This window comes from Coturnix japonica, chromosome 5 (assembly GCF_001577835.2).
Source record: "Coturnix japonica isolate 7356 chromosome 5, Coturnix japonica 2.1, whole genome shotgun sequence".
NCBI classification, from domain to species: Eukaryota; Metazoa; Chordata; class Aves; order Galliformes; family Phasianidae; genus Coturnix; species Coturnix japonica.
In genome coordinates, this window is record NC_029520.1 from 4,691,072 (window position 1) to 4,711,895 (window position 20,824).

Here is a 20,824-nt window from a genome sequence, read left to right on the forward strand (position 1 = left end):
TGTTAACATGGACAAGGGCATGAGAAGGTGGCAATGAAGACTGACTGCTCCTGGGACCATTCCTTAGCAAGGTGGGAAAGGCAGCAGTCAAGACCTTCAGAGGGGTTACTGCTGGCTGAGCATCAATACTGCACATTGGCTCATTGGCAGGTGTTAATGTGCACAGAGGGACTGCTAACAGCCTACGACCTGGAGGAACATTCACATCAGAAAGAAGTGAAACAAGATTGATTCAAAGCAGGGCAGAATCTCTCCTTTACCAGAGAGCTACAGGAGCTGTAAAGCCAAGGGCTGCAGCCCCCTCCTGCCCAGCACACCTGTGAACCATTTCCCATCCAAGGGAGTGAGAACCTGAGTGCTGAGAACCTGCCCTTTTTCTTCCTAAAAAACACAACTGCTTGCAACACAATAACAAACACATCTAAAATGCAGTGGAATAGTAGATGTTTTTAAAACAGTGAGAATGACAGTTCTGGGTTAGTTCACTTGACAGATAAATTTTATACCATCATAGGCTAAATTTGGATATGACTGCATGGAAGAACTCGCAATTTAGGGAAAACGTTTGGAGAAGATTCAGCGTAGCTGCCACACAAACCTCTTTGGAAGAGAAAGGATCTTGAAATTATCAAAAATGGATCAAGCTGGACTTAGTGTTTGGTTGCCTTCTGCTGATATTAAGGCATCAAGTGAAAGACCGAGTCAGACAGACATGGATGTACACTGTGTCATGGGAGTATTTAAGCTCTAAATGCAGAAATACGCCCTACTGATTGAAAATATAAATGTGGAAAAATACAGGCAGGATATTATCTAATTCAATTACAATTGCCAGTAATTGCATGAGTCTTTTTTTAAAGAGCTTACTGCTAGGGAAGTAGGGTACTGCTCCTCTGAGCTTTCTGTAACATGAGTGGAAGTGATTGTTACCGGGAAAATACCTTTTCTTTTGTCACACCCTGTGATCTGCAGGCAGCAAAGGACAGGGAAGCCCAAAGAAATACCTTGGTGTTACTTATCAGCAGGTTAATCCTGTGTTCATTGGTGGGTTAATGTGTCTACCAGAAGGAAACAGGCCTGCCAGTTTCATTAGCAGTGAGAAGTGGATTTTACCATGGCAACAGAAATCTAGAAAAGTCCCGAACCTGCCTCCAGAATTAACTCAGGATTTCCACTGCAAGAATAAACACAGGAATAACTGACATGTTTTTTTCTTGATTTTTGATGCCCAATACTTAACACTTAATTTTAACATTTCCTTCAGAGATGCAAAAGAAATGAATCTTTTGTATGCGGCATCTGTGAGAAACACCTGGTTGTTACCAGCTTAGATCTCAGTTTTTCATTTCTAATGATCTGGCTCTTGTTCTTCATGATGGTTTCTTCAGTGCTAAGTGAATACCTTCAGCATGAACACTGATCTCTTTCCATTTTTTTTTCTTCACTCTGATAAATTCCTTGAGAAATCATCTTTCACTCCAATGTATCCCCATTCACTTATCTCTTACCAGTCCTGCTCTGCCTGAATACCACTAGTGTCTCTCCCAGGAGCCTTCCTGCTTGCATGAGCCACTTCCTGAAGTCACTAAACTGCTTACCAAAGAACAACATGGCAACAGAGGCATAAGATTCCCACTAGAGATCTGCCCTTTGAAAATGTACTTGCCAAAGGTACAGCACATCATACACAAAGCCTGTGAGGTGAAGACATCTCCACTCATGTAAAAAAACACAAACAAAAAGCAAAGCCACAGCTATAACTTAGCACTGAAAAACTGCAAAGCACAGTGACAATATATTTCAACATTAAATATGACTGTTACAGCATGTGTCTTTAAACAGATATCAGGGCAGCTCTTCAGCAAATAAAAACACAAAAGGAAAAGACAGTTACAGTCAATGCTGATTTTTGAGAATTTTACCTAGGGGAGTTCCCACTACTCAGGAACTGAGAAAGCATGGATTTACAAACCATGATCTACTCTAAAAATCCTTACTTCTGAAGAGGTTATACTTATAAAAGCTGGATTTTATTCACAGTATTTCTAAGGAACACATTGTTACATACTTTTAATTAGTTTCTACTTAACTTGGAGTGTTGTATTCTTAACTGTATCATTCATTATATGTAGGGGAAAAAGACAGTTCACCGCGTTACATAATATGACATCAGTGACATACATTGTTATTTAAGACCTTAACATTTTAATTTTTTTTCTCATTAAAAAATTCCACCCTTCTTGTCAATGTATCATCATCAGCAGAACGAGATTCAAAGTTAAAACCACTTACTCTGAAGTGTTCCCATCTAAGGTGAGGTCTTGCACAACACCTAATGACATGCACTGCCTGACAGAACTTGTGCTGGATATGAAATGCCAAAGCAGACTACTTTCCAGGTTGTCAACTTCCAGCAGGAGATATTTATTGACTAATTAAATGCTGTTGTCACATTCTTCAACTAACCACAGCACAACTGTAGCGCACACTTTATTTTGGATGATGCATTCATTTCCCACTTTATTAGCAAATCTAAAATTCAAAGGCTCTACGTAATGCAATGTGCACACACAGTTCAACTCAGTCAAACTCTGTGAGAATTACAGCACACAGTTGTACTCTCTTTGCACTTCTGAGATCAGTTTGAATAATGCCAAGACTTAAATTTGCTATGTTAAGGGTAGTTATGTACATTCTATGAAGCTATTTATTATTACAAGCTAGACATAGCTTGTACTCTGGGAAAATACAACTCATGCCCAAAAGTATAATAGCATAACACTGTTGCGGGAGGGATTAAACTTCATTCAAGGTAATATTAACTGAACTATAATAAAAACAAACTAGAAGAATATTTCCACCAGTACCATGTAGGATCTGAGAGCCTGATCTTGTCATCTAGCTTAGTCTTGCTGAACCAAACGGCTTGTTTATTTTATTTGCTTCTGTCAGAAGAACCGTTCCTGCACTGTACTGTTACACTGCTGCACCTTCAGAAGCATCAGGCAGCTGCCAAAAATCTGCCAGGTATTACAGAGAATATGGGGTTAAAAAAAGTTAACCTTGACTAAACATCAGATCAGCAGTAGGAATCCAGTTCATGACCTATCTTCCTGCTTTGCACTTCATCCCTGAACTTCCTTATAATCTCAGCAGCTTCACAACTGTTGCTGAATAGTTGAACCCAAGTAAGAAATACCAATATACTATTTTTGGTGAAGTAAATTATTCTAGTCAGCATGAGAACTCCAGTATTACACTGTACTTGTTCACTCAGAACACAAAAATTATGAGGTGGAGCAATAGCTGGAAACAAAATATCCTTAGTAGAAATCAAACCAATTGGAAGCAAAAAAGAAAATATTTTGCTCTAGATAGGTTATCTAAGGAAAAATACTTTCACTTAGTGCATAGATGAAATTCTTAATTAGAGTAAACAGAACTTTTCACTTAATATATGGGTAAAATTATTAATGAAAGTAAACAGGACTAATTATATGGGACTTTTCTTCCTTTTTGATAATAACATAAATATCTGAAGCTTTGAAAAAGTGAGTAGTGAGTCATGAAGAGCCTAAAACAATCTTATCACATACACAGTGCGACATTGCTAAGTAGGGCATGCACTGCAAAATGCTGGGGCTTCTAGCCTGAGAGTTTTCACATGTTTAACTTGGGTCATTATCTTTCCTTTTTTTCTCCAGCATGTTAAGAATAGCAGTACTGACGGAGAGCACATTATGAAACAAAGTGTTTCCAAAAAACCCCATGGAATTATTGTCAAGAAAGTCAACCCCCACACATCTGTATAGAAAACATATATACACATACATAAATACACTTATTTTCTATTATGTGGGAGCAATGGCCATTTGCAATGGCAATTTACTTAAGCTACCTGAGTTCAGCTAACATTATCTAAACCAGTTCTTAGTTGTTGTTCTCTGAGAACAATTTTTGGAAGATAACTTTGGAATTCTTTTACCACAATAAAAATAAAATGTTTTATCTTTTAATAATTTAGACAGTTTTAATGATCCTGGGCCCTCAAAGTTGAAGCATTTTTATGGTCCTACGAACATATGCTATATGTCAAGAAAACTGTATTTTTATACATAATATAGCCCCATAAAAAGACTGTGCTGAAAATAGCCCTAAGATAGAACAAATCATGAAGAAGTTAGTGCCTGTGTTAAGCCAGTAGGGCCAAAGCACAAAAATAATATTCTACTGACATTGTGAATGAATGTCACTTTCATATTTTTGTTGGAAAATTTACATGGACACTTTGAAGGCAATTTGTACCTCATGTATTTGTTGGTTGTTTCTTTTGTTCTTTTGTTAATCCTTTAATACATTTATGAACTTAGTAAAGATAGTTTTGACTATCGTTTTGCATTTGTTAAAAAGGAATACCAAATGCACCATATTGGCATACTACTATTTATTTTGATATTTCCCTACTAACAAGATGCTTAGATACTATGTAGCTATACCGAAGAAGAAAACAAATTTGGTAAGTATTTTGTATAACACGATATTTGGCCTTTCTGAGTAGCATTTGACTTTCAGGCTTCAACCCATGCACTATGCAGCTTGGAAAGCATGCTATGACCACTATTCAAAGCTGGTTCAGAACCTGTTATTGCCAAAACCCTATAATTGAGAAGCATGTAACAATCTTAAACAAAATAAGTAAATAAATAAAAATCATAAAGTGTCAAGTGAACTGCAAGTGATGACATATTCGATATCTATTGTATTACTTGTCATTGTAAATATAAAAGGTTTTGCCACTAAAAAATATCTAGAGAACTGTATCACTTGATTTTATTGATAATATTAATTACAGCCTATTTCAACCAGAAGCACCGGCTTTTACACGAGACATATTTTTTATTTCTGCTGAAGAACATTAACTATTCTATTTCAATTACAAATACACAGTATTTTACGACTAGCTAAATCATTAATCAAGATAAGTATGGGAAAGCTTAGGGACCTTAGTTTACTTGATGGCTGATTGCCCAGCAACCATTCCCTATAATTGTTTTCAGCAGCAGAGCAGTGTTCCTGGAGACCACAGGCTTTCTTTGCGTATGTCCTTTTCCTGCCGTGGTAGAGAGGAAAACTAAAGAATCCAAACAAAACATTTACATCCAGATCTCAGGTTACGTCCATGCAAAGTGTCACTGAATGCAAGCCTCATCGTAGTCACTTAGCAATGCAAGATGAGGCCTCTGATGAAGCTGAGCTTGATTGAAAGTAGTAACCCATAGCTTAAACATGACCTTTGGACTAAAGAAATTAGATGTATTTGATGATTAAACGTTAAAAGTAAGTTAAAAAGTAAGTAGTCATTAATTTTTTATTATTTTACATGATGGTCGGAATTGAAAGATTAATATAGGTTTCCATTTACTATGTAAAATGAGTAAGTCATATAAACATTCCATCCCAATGAAATATAATACTTCATTCTTAATATAACTCTTAAAGTATGCCATTTACCTATCCACTTCAAAAATGATCACCCTTGGACATTCTCTTTTCCTTCACTCTAGATCATCACAGATACATTGAATTATTTTCCTGTTGAGTCCTGTCATCATCACCCCGTTGATTCTTCAAGATTTATTTCATTTTTTACCAATTTATTTATGTCTTTATCTCTACAAGGTATGATTTCAAAATTGAGAAAACCCAGTTTTTCCAGTACAGAGATCTCTAATATTAGCAGCCTGGATTTCAGAAGAAGCAGGCCATCCAGGAACTGCTTTTCCCAGCCCATGTACATTCTGCAGCACAATAACCCACAGGTGACCAGCCATTTTCTTACCCCACAGTAGGAAATTTGCTTGGAGAGGAAAAAGAGAGGAAGAAACTACCCAGACCTAGCTAGACCTCAGAATGTAGGAGAAGACGCAGAAGTAGCAATCTTTGGACATTCAGAAAAGCTTGTACTTGGGCAGTATTCCTCTGCCTTGTACAGTTTGCTCCAACCCTCTCACTTCCTCATCCCCTGCCTCACTTAACATCTACATGCTCTGTTCTCTTACCCCATTGTCAGAATCCTTTTGGGCTCAATGCTTTTGTTTTCTTTTATCGTTTAAGGTCCTCTCCCCCAAATGAAAACAGAGGAATAATCCATTAATACGACATTTGGTGGTGTCAATTTCTTTATTTGTTTTACTTGCATGTTATATGTTTATTCTCTGCCAGGTGTCTGTTTGTATAGAGTAAAGAATATCTGCTCACTGTATTTGTATACTTATGGGTCCCTATGGCTCACTGGTTCCTACTTGATTATATCGTTACATTATAAAGGTTTACCTTTATAAACATAAAGAATAGTATAATAGCAAAACACTTTAGTGAAGAGAAATATTATGTACAGTTTCCTATAAAAGTAGCACTGAGTAGCACTGAGTAGCACTGTAGAGACTGCACTGTAGTGCAGTATTTTTTATTTATGCAGGAGTCACTGTGCCATTGCTAAATCCACTTGAGTTTGCCTATAGGGACACCAGTAAATGAACAAAACTGTAAAAAGTGCAGGCAATATCTTGACATTAACTGGAAGCAGGTGATCAATTTATCACATGGAAGAAAAGGGATGGAAAATGGCAAATTGTTACTTGGCTACTAACTCGTTAGTAGTTAGTTACCAGATTATTGGTCCTACTGCTGGATCCTTCAGAGAAGACACAAGATTTAGGAGTAAGCTGTCAAGGAGTATTAGAGTACATATTTCTGAAGGGGTCAGCTATTAACCTCAATCTAGCAAAATCCTACCCTTGATCATTAATTAATCTTTGCCTGCTTTAATGCTAACAGATATTTTATTCAGATAAAATAATTTTTACATTTTTTCCAAAACAAATTTTAGTTTTCAGGGCTTGGATAACAATTGCGTTTCATTCCTTAATGAACGCTTCAATTAAATAACATACGGATGATTTCCCATACAAACTTAATTGTTAACCGTTCTTTGGGATCTCTTATGCATGAAGGCAGACAATGCATGTAGTATGTAATGTAGCACTCTGGATGACTTTGGAATGACAATTTGAACCCCAGTAATCAATAGCAAAACCTTTAAACATTGATTTGAGCTCACTGGAATTATCATCATTATTTTTTGGCCTAAGATGATCACTGGTATATGGGAAATTGGTAATCACAGCCTGTACCTCTGATTGATCAGCTGAGGCAAGTGTCGGGTCAGCTGTGGGAGCACAGGTGAGAGTAATTGAGCTGTGCTCCAGGAAGGAGTGGAGCTTTACTCCACCTCCTCTAGACCTCATTTATGGGCTGACCAGCACTAAGGCAGCTTTTTTTGGAGACTGCTTCCTGGTGAAGATTGCCTCAGTGTTTCCCAGTGAAGGCATCCATATTGGTAAGTTTATCCATATAAATAACCTTTTGAATTTGTTACCATCTTTGTATCATTCCACCTTACAACTGGTTAGTGAATCAGCTAGTTAACGTCTTATGATTAGTTAAACTAAAAGATTATGACTTCTATTCCCAAGTACGTTGGAAATGATATACATGAGCTGTCATTTTAAAATAAGAATATCTTGAAGTTTAATTAACGTCTGCAAACTGTTTTGAGTAATGTTAGGTGAAAGGCTGTAACTACAAGTTATAAGGAAAATCTCCTATGTTGGTACTAATAGTATGAATAATATGGGGCATAACGTAAGGTGGTAGTTGAAGTCAATCACACTGTGAACAAAAACTTCTGCTACAGCTGAAGAATGTATCTGCCCTCATGCAGGAATTACTGTGCAAAATACCATGACCTGAGTTACACAGGAGGTCAGATTAGGTAATCACAACAGTGCTGAGCACCCTAAAATCTTGTAATATTTCAGTCTGAAAAGGAGTTAAATACAAAGCTCTGCTTGCTTCTTTCTTCAGAGTACCAACTATATGAGTGCCATTCAGCTATATAAACATGTTCATTAGGTTTTCAGTAGGCCTCCTTTATAAGGAAAGAAATTACATACTTTTGAGCTCTTGAGTGAACTACAGTGTTTTATGCCTTTAATTCAACACTCTTAGGGCTTACAGTTCATTGAAATTCAAAATCATGGGTGCAAACTGCATTCACAAAGCAAATGTTGACCTTCCTATACAGCAAATGCCTTTTATTTATTTTTCATTCAAAAAAAACCTAATGAAGCTGAAAGAGGTAAAAGATTTGAGCTTCCTATTAAAATAACAAATGTAATAAAATTCACATATTTCAGCACGTTGGCTACTGCTCATGAAATAAAATACTGCAGCAGAAAGAGTATATTGTTTCCACACATCGAAAATATGCAAATTAGACAAGTATTCAATATTCACTTGAAAGCAAGAAAATGTACCAGACTACCAATGGTATTTAGGAAAGCAAACTGGTTTAACATGATTATTTGAATTTAAAAAATGGGTATGGGATTCCCCTCTTTGTTTCCTACCATATATGGTATCTGTGTAATATCCGCAGGGCAAATTATTCACTACCTTTTTCAAGATGAAAAGCTACTGATTGGCATCAGACATCAAGAGGGATTTTGGCATTAGAATAGATTTACACTTGATGACATGTCAAAGCCTTGAAACAAAAACTACAGAATTTACTCATGAATGCCGAAGGCAAGCCACTTATTCAATACTTGCTCAATGCACATCTTTCCAAGGATGGCATTCAACCACACCAAGAACAAAATACAGCAAACAAAACATGGTTATATTTGGAAATGAATGTGCTTGACTAGGGTGAACAAAATAACAGCCAGCATTACCTGTTGCCAGCTGTCAGTGAAGAATAAAGAACTGTAACATCCTTGTAATAAAGAGGGAAACAGAATCCAAGCTTATAATGAAAATACAGCGGTAAGTGGGATGAAGTAGGATCAGCAGCTCTATGTGTGGGCATGATAACTCCCACTCGGAGACTACTGTTCCTCTAGCAAATGCACTCTCACTTTTCCCACTAACGCTTGAAAAGACAGAAGAAATAATTAGGAGGAGGAACAAGGTGTAGGGGAGATATGTATAAGAACTGATGACACAATGCTATACCTTGCTATTTCTCCTCCACTCTCCACTATGGTTATTTTAAAAACTGTTTCATTATTTCTATTACTACCTAGCACTTAAAAAAAAAATTATTAAGAGCGATGACAAGATGACAATTATTTTGACACAGTCAGTTTAACAACTTGTGCAAGTCTGCTGACTTTATGGTAGCAGAATGAAAACAGAGGTTTTATGACTGTAAATACTGGACAGTGGCAGAGATCATCTAAATAGTTTTGGTAAGAATAAACTGAGAGCAACTATAAACACATGTACAATACAAGTAATAAATAGAAAGAAGTACAAGAAGCAGAAGGGAACACCTAGGCATCTATACCATATCCCAATGGAAGTGGAAGATAATATAATTTTACTAAAATTGTTGTGTAATTTTGTCCTTCTAGAGACCTGCTTAAGTCACACTGTGCATACAAGAAGCTTTCTTTCTGTGGATATATCAAAAGTCGTGAGTGTAGCTTGTCTGAAATACCCCCAGTTCCAAGCAAATGAAAGGAGTATTTCACATAAAAACTGAGATAAATCAGACAGGAATGAGAAAAGTTGGTATCTGCTTTTCCCTTACAAAAACAGATTCAAAGTATAAACAAACTCTTTGTTCAAAGAATCCTTCAATTATATTTTGACTCCCAGTTAGCAACAAAGCAATTTCTGAACCATATTGTGATAGCCCGCTTGCTGTTGACATTGTCAAGCTAGAGCTTGATCAGTGAAATTATGCTTATTTCTAATGTATTCATTACAAGTTTGACAAGAGTATGGTTTGGTCTTCATTTTGATACGCTGTAATGATTGCACTAACAGGGATATATACATGCTCTTAGAAGACAAAGACAGTTTCACAGTGTGTTTTCAAATTCTGCATATTTGCATAAAATATTCAGTATCTATATGTTAACATACTTTACTGCTTATTTTGAGCATCTTCAGTGATAGCGCATACTGTAAATTATGTAAAAAAACTAATTCCATTGTTAAATAAATTCAGTGAGAATGTTTAGTAAAATGACTTAATACTATTCGTAGCCGATCATGATGCAACTTTACTGACAAAGATAAAAGAAAGTATCAGCCTGAAGTAGCCATTTTCAAATGCAGACAGTACCTATAAGGTGGATAAAAATGAGAACTAAAATCCTTGGAAATACAGTCCAATTTGTAGATATAAATCACTTCATGAAAACTGACTCAAAGTATCCCATCTCTTCCTCAGGTCTCTTTCACAAGACAGTGAAAGAAATACTTCCTCTTCAAAAAGTATCATACATTTCATATGAGATGCTGATTTCAGAACAACCAAGCAATCTAGAAGCAGACAAAACACAGTGCATAGTGTCTATGGCATCTATGAAAAACATTCTGGGTCTGTATTATGGTGCAGCCTACACCTAAATCAATGCAGAAGGAAACGTTATGATGCATAAGCAAGTCATTTGAGTTGGAAGTCACTGCTGATGAGTCCACTGATAAACCCATATGACTGGGGAGATATAAGTAGGAAGCCACTTTTCTTGAAACCAGACCACATATTATTTGCATGTCATAATTCAGAGAGAAAAGATGCTATTTTAAATTTCTAATGCATCAACATCTTTACTATGGTAATAATGAAGGCTGATGAGCACGGTCTAGTTGGTGGTAGTGGGAAAGTTAGTGATGGATATCCACACTTGGTGCAAGCTGCATTTCTGAAGTGTCTGCTTTAATTCTTTGAGTGTAAATCTACCAAGTTAATGCAAAAACAAAACAAAAGAAACAAAAGTAAGGCTCTGCCTATTTATAAAAAAAAATCCCTACTTAGTACTACTTAATATAAACAGTTTAGAAGACAATTTTCAACCTTTATAAAAATTAACAAAGAAAATTAAATTTATATACACATGAACTGTGTTCAAAAGTCATTTCTACTTTCTGTAATTTTAAAACCTTATTTTAAAATATTGGTCTATGTAAGCCACTGATTTAAGTAGATTTATTCAGAGGATGGCTTTTTGACCAGGTATTTTGGGCATAATGCATGCAAAAGCCAAACGTAATGCTCATATTAGGCAAAATAAATGAGTAAGTCCAAATTAACCATCTTAACTACTTTGATGCACTTATTTGTAGACTCAGCACTGCTTTCATCTACTCTACCAAAAGCTGCTCAAAATACTTGTTTCTATCACCTCTACACTTCTATGTAAAATGGGTAATGCAACTACTGTAAGCACAAGTTTAATTAATTTTGCCTTGTGTAACACAGGGTGTGAGGTAGAAGGTTTTCCCCCTGTGATTGTGGAGGAATAAACAGTAGTTATTTTGTAATGGGACTCTTCCTACAAAGATCATAGTACATGATTTTTTTATCAGTGAATTTTCAGTCTTTCAGATGTCTTTGACAGGTCTATCTAAAGTGAGAGATTAAACTTAAGTTCTAATCTATTCCTACATTTTGGTGAAAACTGGCAGGACTAATAAAAGAGACCAAAAATGTCACAGAAACCCTACACCTGACCTATAATTTCTCACTAATTATTCCACACTCTTTCTTGTACTGACAGTATAAGTTATTCTCTTTTATTTAATCAGACTTCTCTCTTTTGAAGGGCAGATGTTTCCCCATTAATATGGCAGAATGTCTTTGTTTCCTCACCAAATGTAGAGACAAATGATTACTACAATAAACTCTGGCAGTTTGCCTTGCAGTTCCTTGGTGGAGACAAGTAAAATTGTTTCGTGAAGTATTTAAATGTTTCAAAATTCAGAACAACCCCCTCAAACCTATCAATTCATTTGTAAAAGGGAAAGTAGACTGATATTGAATCCAAAGGTTAGCTAAAATATTCTTGTATGGGAAATTGGTAATCACAGCCTGAACCTCTGATTAATCAGCTGAGGCAAGTGTCGGGTCAGCTGTAGGAGCACAGGTGAGAGTAATTTAGCTGTGCTCCTGGAAGGGGTGGAGCTTGACTCCATCTCCTCTAGACCTCATTTAAGGGCTGACCAGCACTAAGGCAGCATTTCTTGGAGATTGCTCCCTGGTGGAGTTTGCCTCAGTGTTTTCCAGTGAAGGCATCCAATGTTGGTGAGTTTTTCCTTATAGATAGTCTTCTGAATATTTATTACCTTCTTTGTGTTATACCACCTTACAATTCTAAAAACTGATTGCAATGACACTTGTGCTTTATGAAGTTCTCTTATCAATTTAAGCAGTGATGGAATAACACCAGGAAGAAAAACAAATCTTTTGTTACAAAGAAATTCTGATTTATAGATATAGCTGAAATAGCTTGGAGGACTTCTGGAGTGACATAGCAGGATTTAGTACAGACTGCACTGAAATGTGAATAAGGCAATCTTGACGATGCTGAGTCATGTAGAAGACACAACTTTAGAAAATACCCCAAAGGCACCAGCATTGGTGTCTAGTGATGTAATATATTACATAATAGTAAGTAAAAGGAGGGAGAAAAAAAGAGTTCCTTTCCCTTGCTAAGGGGACCACATCAAACTAACACAAAGCTGTTGTTACTGAGAGGTGTTCTCCCAGTGCAGAAAACCTTGCGAATGACACATGAAGAGGGAATGCTCAAAGCTGGACAGGACAAGGACTGATGAAAACTTCCAACAGAACTGGGAAGGATACATCCATGAGAGACGCTGTTAGAGAGGAAAAGACATAGGCCTGGTCTGACTTAGAATGAAATCTACCTTCTCTGCTTACACATCCTACTTAGGAACTCAGTGAAGACTGTAATTACAGTTGAGATATGATGCAGCAAAAAATGTAACACTCACTGCAGGCTAGCCACAAAAGGCAGATCAATTCTAGAACTTATTGAAGGTGAAAACTAAATTAGTTCATGGCAGGGTATAAAAAATATTACTTCCCCAAATTTACTAAGCTTACTCTTTAAAACATCTGTTGATATGGCAGTTGTCTCCAGCAAGAAACAGGAGAGTCTGGGATTCCTTTCACAGAAAATGAACTGATACAGATTTGGATGGCAAGGAAAGCTGTAGAGATGCAATCAGTCTTTGAAGAATGCCACACTGGTGAAGCTGGTAAGTCAGTTTTCTATCATATTGTGCTCCTCTGCTTGTGACAACCTAAAAAAATCCAACATTGGAGACCCCTTTATGACTCTCTCCTAATACACAAGCCCAGTCTGTGTGTTTGTTACTAAAGCAACACCTGCTACAATTCAGTGTGGGAAAACTATTGCAACACTCTTTGTGAAATATACTATGGCAAGAGCCCTTGAACAACAAACAATGCTAACAACAGTGTTACTTAACTAATGTCACAGTAATGCTCAGTAATGCTTTTCAACTATTTAAAACTACTCTCAACTTTACCTGGTCACTAGGTTCAATGATAAATCTAAGTAAATTTTTGAAAATCTACTTAGATTTATGTAAGCAATTAAGTACATGCAGTAATACTAATCTAACTGGAGTCAGCATATGAATTAGTACTACTGCTACCAACTAGTTCACAGTGGCACGTTTCTGTACAGAAATGCATTGTGTATAGTATTTATATATGCATTCACTGATTATATCTGTGTTATTTTTTTCTTCTGCCATTTACAACAGCGGGGCCATTTTGACGATAATGGAGTCACTACCTGTGACTAAGGCTAATATACACAGAGTCACATTGTCATGACTTTATTTCATTATTTTTCATTTAAGGGCTGACCACCACTGAAGTAGCATCTCTTCCTGGAGGCTGCTCCTCTGTAGAGTTAGGGTGGCAAGCTAGGACTGAAAGCCTCAGAATTGGTGAGTTTTTCCTTCTGGCTAACTACTTACCACTGTTATTGTATTATTCCATCTGTACATTACACAAGAATAGTATTTCCACTGTCCATTGGCTAAAAAGAATGTTACAGCCCATATAACACCAAATTAAACACTTCTAAAATCAACTTGAAGATGAGCGTTGCCCCAACTTTGGGAAGAGTTTTAGATACAGAAATAATTAATGGGTCAATTATTAAACTCTGCTTACCATGTAATTTTCTACTTTAAAATATGTTATTAATTTACAATGCCTTTTGTGGCATTCAATTTACGTTAGTTTACTTACACTGATATATTTTAACAAGATGATTATGTCAAAGGTTATCATCAACAGTTCATAACGAAAAGTTATGCTCAAAAACCCAACTTATTATTTATAGTTTAGACTGCATAATAAAGTACTAGCAACACAAAATGTTAATTAATTTCTAATTCTCTATTCTTTTATTTAGATTTTGTGAAGGTTGATTGGACTTGATCCATCATTTTACGGAAAATTAATTATTTCAAATACATGCACCACTTTATGCAACCTGCCTGATTTGCATTGAGGAAAATTCAGCAGAAGTAATTGAGGCACAAGCAAATACTGGCACTGACTGAACTCAATTTTCATTCCAAATTTCTGCAAAATCCCAAGACACAACAATATCAGATGCAGGGGGAAAACAAACAAAAGCAATGTGTAAAGGGAACATGAAGAGAGAATATTACAAGAATCAGAGAACAAAGGGATTGCAAAACTATTTTAGTGCCATAGATGAACAGTGAGGGCCTCATTCAGGCAAGGTGGAATAAGATATCATATGGCATCCTGACAATTGATGTCTTCATTTAAATGTAAGAATTTACATTCTAATTAGAAAGAATTTACATCTTAATCAGAGGCAGCTGTATTATCTTGTTACTGTTTTTTTCAAAGGTAATGAACTAAAGTACTGCTGTGCTTTTTCAACCAGAAACTAAATAGACAGCATACAGTGTTATTTTATAGCCTACCTGCTGTAAGCTGTTATTAATATTTTCAAAGACTAAATTCTAACTAAATCTTTTAAAATAAAAATTGTATTTGACATTGCTCGAACGATACTATAAAGACTTATTTAAAATATTTAACCACTACCCTTTTTAACTTATATTTTTAAGTGTATGTGCTCAGAAAGGTATCATTAATATAGCACTGGTGAAGCACACTTTCATTTTAGGTTTCACCTAATACGGCTTAGAATTGAGGGAAGAAGTATTTGGGAATATTTCTATTAACACAACAGTACCGTAGATATGTCTTCGTGCTGTTTGTGCAATATGTAAGGATAAATTAGTTGATATGAACATTTTGTAACTCATATAGATGCTGACTCTTAAATAAGTCTAAACTGCAATATTTTAGATGCTAGTCCTAAGGGCTGAGTCCTGCCAAAGAGCGTACAGCTGCTTTCGGATACATTCTTTTGACTGGTGAAATCATGAATTGGGAGTTCAAGTATATATATTTTTTTGCCTCATACATAATTCCAAGAGGTTTGATGTCAGTACGCCATATACAAATGCTGTCAGAGAACTTTAAACGTATGAGATAGCAGTAAGAAGTAAAGACATTATTTCTTCCTGTGAAGAAATTAGACTTGGCCTGTGAAACTCCTAGTTCTGTTTTTAGCTCTGCAAAAGCTAACTCTGGAATTGTTTTTCTTTTCTTTCTACCTACCACTTTGTAACCCCATGGTTGTAACGTCTCTCTTTCTCTGATCTTTACTCAGAATTGAAATGTCTTTGGGACAAGATGATTTTATAGCTACATACTATACGGTGTTACTTCCAAGTATGGAACCTACTTCCATACTTACATCACCACTGAGTACTGAAGATATATGCTTAAACTAAGGACATGAGAATAAAAATTAGTCCTCCTCCTATACAACCCAGAACATATTAAATATTGAAGATACATTGAAAAGTTTGGCTTTTATTGGTCTTTATGGCTACAAGAGGAAAAGAGATTCTTGAAAACCCATAAATAACTTTTGCAAGATGAACCTAAACATATTCACAGCCCTTTAGAGGTAAAGCATTTAAAGCACACTAACTGGTCTCTGAGGAACTTTTTGATTCCCTTTGTGAATTGTGGAGGGATAGCACCATGTACACTAGCAATGAAACCAACCTTTTCCCCCAGCATTTGGTAATACTTCAAGTTTACAGCAAAACAGGAAATACCACATGATATGTAATCAGAAATGGAAAGGTATCTGACAAAATGATGGGCATTAGCTTCTGCTATCATTTAGATTACTATTTGCATTTATACAACTGCTTTATGTGCACAGTTTTAATCTTGCCCTCTTTCAGATTAATGGGTCATATTTTTTTACTGAAAGATGCTGGTTTCCACTAACTTCACTTACTGCCACATATGTTATGTGTTGTTTTCTGTCACATGATTTCAGTTTTTTAGTATCATTCCCTTCCTAAACGAATGCTTTATTCTACTCTATCCTATAACCAAGCTGCTGTTGTTTTTACAAATATGGTATTATTGCATGGACCCTGAAATCAAACTCTGTATATAGCCAATGACAGCTTAATAATTCCTTTTCTGAAATGAAATCCTTATGAAACTGTTTCCTTTATTTAACCATCTTTTAACATTTCATCCTACATGTATTTTGCAATTTAATGATTCATCACTGCCAGCCTTTTTTTCCATAGGTATAGAAACAAGGAGATCTTTTGTTTCTATCTATGGTTATGATACTGGTAAATTTCTAAAACACAAAATTTCACTTTCACACTTCTTTTCTTTAAAACACATTTTCCCCCTTTGAGCAACACTGTTTCAAATACACTCCTCGGAGGGAAGCATAAAAACATGGATATGATATAGCTGCTCTTTACCCACCCTCTTTCTGATCATAATTCTTTGCTTTTTTCTTCAACCGTTCTCTTCAACAAAAGCGCAAGAAATCAGCACCCAAATCCTTCTAAAAGGGGAGCTATAGGAAGACTTCTCACAGAGGTAAAATACTGCAGACCCCAGCAGTGGGTACTAGCTTGTATTAGAAGTCAAGGTAGGAATTCCTACTGCCCTACTACATGTGAACAAGTAGAAAAGCTAAGTGACATTAGAAATATTCTAAGCTGTAATTAAAAGCAAAAAAAAAAAACCCACACAGAAATTCAGGCATATCTCTGTTCCGTGTTTGTCCACCTGCTTAGAAGTCTTAAAACTGGATAAAATCACTTAATGCTTCCCATGGAAATTTAATGATTATTAGTACAGAAATAAATAATGCACGGGGACACAGATTCTCACCCTTTTCAACAGACACTAATTTCTTTCCATGATCTTTCACAAATTAATAAAATCAACAACATAACATAAAATCAACAACGTAACTATACTTAATTGTACTTACAATCCTTCAGAGGATAGAATAACATCTCTATTTTGGGGTTGGAGGGTTATTTTTCAATTTGAGGCTTAACTTCCATTTCAAATAATACTACAATAAAATGCATTCTTTAATAATAACTTTAACTTTGCTTTTAAAATAGATACTTACTACCCCACTACAACCACAATAACAAGGGTATTCTCTCAACAGATGACTGGAAGTTGAGAAGCAGTGGAAAGTAATCCATGTTTGCTTAAGAATGAAGATCATTGTTTATCCACAACAATGCGAGTGGCTAAGAGAGTGCTTGACAGCAAAAAGAAAAACAAAACCAAACAGGTTGAAATTCAATAAAGGTATCTGGTAAAATTCAATGTTCCAAAATCTTACTATCCTACTCTGGTGAGGTAATCATGAATTTGAATACAATTTCATGATAAAATTTATTTTATACTCCCACAAGTTCAGCCTCATTATTACATGTTCCTTTAAGATGATATAATTCATATTCATGTTTTCCTTGCAGTGCACCCTATTACTATTACTTCTCCAATGCTTCCCTCTTACATTAAACAAAAGTTATTCTTAAAGGACAGTGTCTTGTAAAGTTAACCTAAAGCAGAAGTCCAAATCTTTTATTTACACAGTTCTAGGAACTATCGAGTGGTCCACTACTCTTGCAAATAATATATTTTTTTTTTGGGGGGGGGAAAGATTATAGTCCTAGGTTTCAAGTTGGTATTATAAAAGCAGAATGTATGTAATGTGCAACATTTTGAACATGGGATTAAATCTGGGATTAATCTAGATTTACATTTAAATTAACTTTAACATCAGCAGGAGTCCTGTGGTTAATTCTGGGTGCACAGGCAGGGGGGTAGATTGAGGCCAGCTGAGAGTGAATCAGTGTGATTCTTATCTTAAAGTCAGGTTTTGTTGAGAATATCTAATTTAGTTATTGGCACCAGCTATTTGACCTGCACTCCAGCCACTTTGGTGGAGCTGGAGTATTAGTTTTTTCAGGCAACTAATGAGCAGCATAGGACCCTAAAAGGCTTTAGTACAACTTAGACTTTTTTTTGTGATTCCCTGATCTGGTCTGCAATTGACTCCTGTGGCTGGCGTGTGAACCAGGATTGGAGCAAGGCATGGCAAATGCTTTTTCAGAGTAAGGGTTTCATGAAGTTTGCATTTATGCCTAGCAAAGAGGCCAAAGCAGTAGACAAGTTTTCATGTAGTTAATCTTGAGGTAGCTCTAACTGCCATTTCCACTCAAGGTTTGCATGTACAGCCACACGAACTGCCTGTAATTCATGGTGAAGAAGAGGATACCAAGTGAATACTCTCTCAGTAGATCTATGCATTTTGGCTGTTTTTAATCAGAAACTGTATGGGAAACATATAAGTGGTACCAGGAAAAACAGGACTAATCAAAGGGAAAATAGTAAGCCAAAAACTCAAATTGGAAATGGGATTTTTCAGGGTGTGATTTGAGATTCAGTCTAACAGACTTTGTTTTCCCAGCCACCACATAATGATCAATTAATTTAGGCTTTAATTTGCGGCAGCAATCAGAGTATCTTCATACTTCTTTTCATGCATGCTACGTAGGTGCATACATCTTCTCATGCATTCTACTAAAAGCCCAGTATCTTCTAGCACAAGAAACTAAGAATATTAACAGAAGAATTTTACAGATTTTGGGTGGGGAAGGAGTAATTATATGAATCCTCTATCAAGACTGGAAGAGAGATTACATGTGTAGAACTTTTTAATACTCACATATGCATTGGATATTTACTACCTATCTCAGCAGAAGTGCAAGACAGCTACCTTAAATGGTGGTCGCTCACTGATTCACTGTCTTTTTGTCCATTTTGGCAGTGACACGGTTAAGAAGAGATCGGAAGGAGTGAAAACACACAGCAGCAGATATACAAAGTTGAAAATACTGCTGAGTGAAGTAGATAGTAGTGAAGCAGCAGAAAGAACAGAGAGAAGTGGCGTATTAATATATTACATAATTTCAAATGATTTGTTGTATTTGTTTGGTATTTCCAAACTCTTGCAATAAACAGCTGACTACTTATGAATTTTAAAAGTTGTAACTTAATTATTTTCTTAGTTTCTCCAGTATCCTCAGCAATTTTTCAATTTATTACACTTGGTAAGTTGTTGCTTGTTGTTGTTGCTCTTTCTCTCAGCTTCTTCCCACTCTGTTTACAGACTTTTAAATGCTTGTCTTTGGTTTTGAATATATTTAAGCACTCTTTTAATTCATATGAATGACTCCAGCTCATTTTGACACACTTTTGATAACACACTTATTGTAGTTATACTCTGACTTAATTCTTGTCTTCATTGTTTCTCAACATAATGTTGTTTTTACAGAGAATAAGGTTTACTTTACAGTTACTGCTGCTGCCTTCCTAAAATATGCAATTTGAGGGTCCCACTTTAATATTTAATTGGTTCACCTCACTACAAGAAAATGTTTGGTCCAAAATGGTGGCACATCTACTACTGAAGCTATTCTGTGCATTTTACGTCTGGATTATGTCTGCCAAAACTCCACAGTAAGCAGCTCAAAGTGTAAAGAAAATGTTTTTTTTTTTTTCGTTTTTTTTTTTTCCCATAGACTATTTAAGAAGTAGACCAGAGCTACTTATCTGTGTTGTCTGTCACCTCTACTGTCTTATTTCAGAATACTGAAAGACTGCTTCACATTTGAGCTGAGACCTAAACCACAACTATCCTAACTACTGTGAAGAGTTCAGTTACTTATGAGAGCTCACTGCTCTATGCTGAACTCAGTTGAAGAGCTGGCTGTGTGAGTGGAAGCTGACAGCGGGCATGAATGGCCTTCTGAACTGTCCCTGGAATGAACTTGATATTTGCTGTTTGAATTCATCCATGGACGTAACGCTTATTACAGATTAAATACAACATATGTCAGGTTGATCTAATGCATGATCTTGCTCCATCTTCTTTTCTTAATCACTACATATAAGATTATTTCCTACAGAATTTTTCCTAAATTACATCCAAATGCCTGAAATCAAATATGCAGGACATAAATGCAATATAATATTAATTAGCTTCTACTGATTTAGTCAGAAAAGAGGAACAAAATAGAGCTTATTTTCTAAAAGGTTATGACGTATACTGAAATTTTAGAGTTTACTGAAAGCCTCTGCACTGTGCCATCCTTCAGACTAAATGGACTGTTGCATTCATTCTTGACGTCACTGCTGAATCAGCCAAAAAAATGAATCCCATCTAGGTCACGGACTCAAATTGTTCACCGAATACACTGCATCAGCGTAAGTTCATTTTGACCTGAGCCATTCAGGACACGGGGAAAGATCTCCCACAGAAAACAATATTCACTATACAACCTAACATAGTTATCTAATTAATCAGGGACTTTGTAGATGATCATATTATAGAGCACTTTAAGAAAAAAAATAAAAGAAAGTGTTTAACTTTACCTATATAATTGCTTGCAATGCTACTAACAATAACAACGATAATATTTTTAAACTGGA

The 20,824-nt window shown here is 35.8% G+C and overlaps 1 protein-coding gene and 1 long non-coding RNA gene across 2 annotated transcripts in view; one reads left to right on the forward strand and one right to left on the reverse strand.

The window, feature by feature from the left end:
* The window catches only part of ELP4 (elongator acetyltransferase complex subunit 4), a 118,372-nt gene that overhangs the window by 18,286 nt on the left and 79,262 nt on the right, over positions 1-20,824 (reverse strand). The gene's annotated exons all lie outside the window — the stretch shown is intronic.
* Positions 7,335-19,615, forward strand: LOC107314350. Its single transcript, XR_001555370.2, has 6 exons — positions 7,335-7,399; positions 13,013-13,140; positions 13,774-13,863; positions 16,837-16,897; positions 17,487-17,632; positions 19,161-19,615. It is a non-coding gene; the product is annotated as an uncharacterized LOC107314350 (long non-coding RNA).